The following is a 5440-nucleotide window of genomic DNA, read 5'->3' on the forward strand; positions in this document are numbered from 1 at the left end:
CGTAAACAATGCATGTACAACTGGAAAAACCGACAATGGATTACATGTGGAAGCCCACGCTTATTCTTTGGCAAAACTAATACTACTTAAAGAAAAACTTAATATGTCTATTCGATAATTTTGGAAACAATCATTGGCATGATAAAAGAGAAGTAAGACTGAAACTCGAGCTACGGCGGTGGAACATGAGTCATGAATGACGTCAATCTTCATATGCTGTCTTGATGTTGAGATGACTGACAATCTGATCGGTGAGTATCAGAAATTGATCCTTTGCAATAGCTTTGGTGAATATATCCGCTATTTTCTCCTTTGTGTTGATGTACTCAATTCAATTGTTTTTTTGTCCAAATTTCTAATGAAATGTTGTTTCAAATCAAAATATTTTGTCCTACTGTGATGAACTGGATTTTTTGCCAATTTAATGGTGCTAATGTTGCCACAAAAAATCATAGTAGGTTGAATTTGTACCTCTACAATTTTTTCAAAAATATTTTTGAGCCATAAAGCTTATGTTCTTATTGAAGTGATTGAAACATTTGCTTCTGTAAAAGAGAGAGCAACCATGCTTTGCTTTTTTGAGCTCCATGTGATTAAAGCAGAGCTTAAAGGTAAAAAAAAAATACCAGATGTAGATTTTCGATCATCCAAACTACCTCCCCTATCTACTAAAGACAACAAGCTCAAATTTATTTGAAGAATAGTGAATACCAAAATCTTTACAATGGAGCTCAATTATATATTGGAAACAACATATGTCATTATTAAATAAAATACACAAATTATTATTATATATGGGGAATGAAATAGTTTACATGTGAATTCTTTTCAAGCAACTGTGAAATATAAGCACTTAGACAATATTAAACGCTAACATTGTTTAAACAACAAAAGAGAGAAGAAATGAATTGAATAAAGTAAATTAAAAATTAATTAAATAAAATAGTTTATAACATCACCCATGTCAAGTGATGTGGCCATGAGTCACGTCACTAAGAAAAACACATATTTATGCCTGAGTGGGTCTAGATACTAGGAACAAAAGAGAAGAGAATACCAACCATAACTCACGACAGACTCCACTGTCGAAGAGAAAGGAATGAATGATTAACACTGCATACCAAGTCCATTGAATAATCCAACAACTGATGTGTAACAACTCGAGACCCATCAAGTCATCGCCATCAAATCACATCAATACAAATTAGTAGCAGGAGAATTTATAAGGTTCTAACCACCCAAGCCCGATATCATAAGGGTAAATGATTGTTGGTAAACAAATTTGTCATTGTAAAAATGGCCCAATGGAGTGTATGTGGCAAACTGTTCACAACAGTTGGATAGGCTTTTGGTATGTAGCCTTCCTCTGTGTTTAGAGGGGCAACTCCCTCGTATGATATAATTTTAAAGTTTTTCAAAAAGAGATGAAATCAAACTTTAAAAGATAAATACAAAGTTATTGATGACGAATGCACCACACGACTCCAAAGCTTTCCTGGACTAACTTATAATCGCTAATAACAACAATCAAGATCTATGCTTGAGAACTATTACTAGCACAATGTTGATCCAAAGATTCATAAACATCTACACAATACCGTGAGAACACCTATTACAAAGAAAGGATCAACATTTCAACTTTTAAATACGTAGAAGAAGGACTCAAAATGTGTTTCCTTTTTATTTCTTTGCACCAAGAACATAAAAGAAATTTTTGATCACAAGAATAAGATTTGTATACACTATCCAAAAATTGTTTTTCTATCAAAACTTTAACATAGTGTTCCCTTATTTCCCGAATCTAAAAAGTTCCCCAACAAAGATAAGACGATTCCTTATATAGAGATGGAGGTTAAGAACTACCCTTCCGTGGTTAATAACTACTTCCTAAATATGTGATTTGGGTGAAGTTAATTGACTTCTACAAAATTAACCTATATCCTCATTTATAAACTCACTAAATTGGAGAAAGCATAATATTTTTTCATCAAACAACAAAAAGGAGTAAATAATTCCAAAACGCAGATTGCCTAGAAGCATTTCCTGAGAACAATTGAAAGGCTAGACTCATCATATTCAGCATTTGTTACCCACATCTGTTGGAAAGTACCGAGTGAAGTGAGAATCAAGCCTCCAATCCTGACACTATATTTTCTCTTAGAAGGGGCAACCACCTTAAATTTCATGCTTTTCGGAGCCAAAGCTACAATTTCTTTACTCAATCGGTCAGCAATACCAAGAAACATGGTGGAACCTCCACTAAGAATAATGTTTCCATACAAGTCTTTTCTAGTGTCCACATCACATTTCATGATGGAAGCAAAAGCAGTCTCATGTATTCCTAAAGCTTCCTTGCCAATGAGAGAAGGCTGGAACAACACCTTAGCACATTTGAACCTTTCATTGCCAATTGTGATTACCTGACCATTTGGAAGCTCATAACTTTTCCTAATGTTCCTTCGCTTCCTGATAGTTCCATCTCCTCCTCATAATCCATTGCAACATATGCCAATTTCTCCTTGATGTCTCTCAATTTCTCGTTCTGCCATAGTGGTGAATGAGTAGCCTCTTTCGGTAAGGATCTTGCAAAGGGACTCTGTTAAGTCCCTACCTGCATGATCCATTCTATATATTGCATGTGGCATAACATAGCTTTCATAAATGGGAACAACATGAGTGACCCCATCTCTAGAGTCCAAAACAATACCTGTAGTTCTTCCACTGGCATAAAGAGAGAGCACGGCTTGGATAGAAACATACATAACAGTGGTGTTAAAGACCTCAAACATGAGTTGAGTCATCTTCTCTCTGTTCACTTTTAGATTCAAAGGAGGCTTTGTGAGAAGAATTGATGATCCTCGGGAGCAACACGAAGCTCATTGTTAAAAGTATGGTTCCATATTTTCTCCACATCATCCCAATTGTTAATAATTCCATGCTCTACTAAATAAATTATGTGCACAAACATGAGAGTTTTTGCCTGCTCACCCAGCGAGTCTTAAAAGAGTTGTGCGAGTTTTCTATTTCAATAAGGAAAATGCAAGTTCTTTTGTGCGAGAGCAACAACCAAATCTCCTAATGCTGATAAAGATTTATCAATATGTTGTGCTTCTTTTAATCTTTCTCCCGTGGCCTCAAATTTATCAACTTTCTCACTTCTGGAAAGGTCTACAAGATGAAGACATTTGCAAATAATTGTTCTAGAGGTAAGATGGAATGTTAACACTTTATGAGAACAACTACTGCAATCATTCAAAGTTGTTGCCCCCACAACACGATTCTTGTGCCCAAGGTTCATTAACTCAATCACAACAGGTGTAGATGCAATAGGTATCGGATTTACATTTGGAATATAGAGTCCATTTGCTGGGGATTATTGCTAATATCCAATTTCTTATTGGAGCCATCAGAAGTAAGAAGATCTTGGACTTGTTCATTATATATTTCAATCATTTGAACGACAACATCATAAGTGAATACATCCTTTCTTAGATATGAAATATGGAATAAGTCATTCAGAGCTTGGTAGTTCACACCCAAATTCTCCTCTGTGACTACCTGAGGGCCACCCATTGAGTATGTCTTTCCAGAACCTGCTTGTCCATATGTAAATATGAAAACATTGTAACAATATAGAATAGATCTAATCAATGTTTGGGTATCCAAAAACACTTTCTCTTGAATTGAAGCTGATTTAAATACTTTGTTGAATGCAATTGTTCTGTGTGCATCCTTTCCTTGCTTTGCAGGATTTATAATTGTGAGGTTGCCATCCTCAATATAATCCACTATACTTTGACTATGCACTTGACCAGGCAAGAATAGCCTCACTCGACAATATACCCTTATGCTTTCTTTCAAATCTTGCACTTGATTGTAAAGCTACCAATTTTCCTCTAGCACTTTGTGATAGCCTAATGTAGCCTTTGCCAATAATAATTTACTCGATTTGAACCATATATAGAATCTTTTAGCTATTGGGAAAAGAGGTTAATAACCATCTTAGAAACATGTATTTTGGACTCAAACATTAATCTCTTTTTTAAAAAAGGTTAATGGTTAATGATTTGGTTCACAATACATATTTTGACCCCCAAACCTTAACCTTTTTAAAAGGTTAATTTTGCAAACTTATCTTAACCGTTTGTTTGATAGAGAGGTTAATGGTTAGGATTTTGAAGTGAAATATGTATTTTGGCAGTTGATCTTAACCTTTTTAGAGATGAATGGTTAATGATCAAGCTGAAAATACATATTTTGGTTCTTGCTATTAACTTGCAAGAATTTTTTACTCGGAACCAAATTTTAAAAATTTGAAGTGCTAGATGGAGCCAGAAACAAGCCAAAGATACTTGAAGGGTAGAATATCTCAAAAACACTAAGGGAAAGTGACCTTTTTAATGTTTAAAATGAGATTTTTTCTGAATATAACCATAGCTTAGAAAGGTGAGGATTGAGATAAATTTTGATATCCGAGCAACAATGATATAATTAGTGAGCAACTTTCCTTTATATGATATTAGTTATAGACATATGTGAGTGTATATTTTTAAAGTAATATTTATTTTATTTGAAACATTACAATGTATTAAAGGATTGTAAATTGGAAGAATTAGTATGTAATGATATTTGCTAATGGATCATAAATTAGAATAATTCAATATGTGAGGATACTTTATTTGATTAGAGGACTAACAAATACTTTAAAAAGGGAAGGTTATAATTTCATGTATTTGTATCAGAGATGGATGCATTCCCATTTGGATAATACAATGAAGTAAATGGAAAAATCTTAATGTTTGTATCAAAGATGGGTATTGCTGATTTATGGAGGTGAAAACTAAATATTGAGAGGGGGGAGGGGGACGGGGAGGAGGGGGGTAGGTAGGGGGATTAATTAGAATCTATAACACTTTTTGCTTTTCTCAAATAAATCCACATCTAATAATAACTTGTGCATGTAAAAATATAAATGTAAACTTGTTGTAACATGTAAATTAGTTCAATCACATGCATGAAAGTAATAACACATAACACAATGTTTATTATCTAGAAACCCTCCAAGGTGAAGGTAAAATTGGGGTGGGGATGAAACTCACAAATCTTTACTATTGCGGTAATAAAGTTAACAAATTAAGGTTATAGTATTTGACCATAACATATGATCTACCCCACGAGGAGGTTGTCTTGTTAAAGACTTGAGAAATGGTTAGGTTTCACCATGTTAAAGGATTTGACACTTACAACTAAGTAAGGACTTTTTTAGGAGATTTACAAAGATCTATTAAGACCACTCTATTAAGAGATTTACCCTGATTCAAGTCTGTTAAAAATGACTCAGTACTTGACTCTTAGTTTTCTCTACAAGCTGATTTTGAGTTTCTTTCTCACTAATTGATCCTCTTCTCTAATTTGATAACACTTGTCTTTCCCTTTCCCT

The 5440-nt window shown here is 34.0% G+C and overlaps 1 pseudogene; it reads right to left on the bottom strand.

Annotated features, from left to right (window-relative positions):
• Positions 1 to 2030: 2030 nt before the first annotated feature.
• LOC149562142 (actin-97 pseudogene) lies at positions 2031 to 2762 on the bottom strand (annotated as a pseudogene).
• Positions 2763 to 5440: the final 2678 nt, after the last annotated feature.

Source organism: Cupressus sempervirens, chromosome 4 (genome assembly GCF_028749045.1).
Source record: "Cupressus sempervirens isolate cs-2001-9-10 chromosome 4, ASM2874904v1, whole genome shotgun sequence".
NCBI lineage: Eukaryota > Viridiplantae > Streptophyta > Pinopsida > Cupressales > Cupressaceae > Cupressus > Cupressus sempervirens.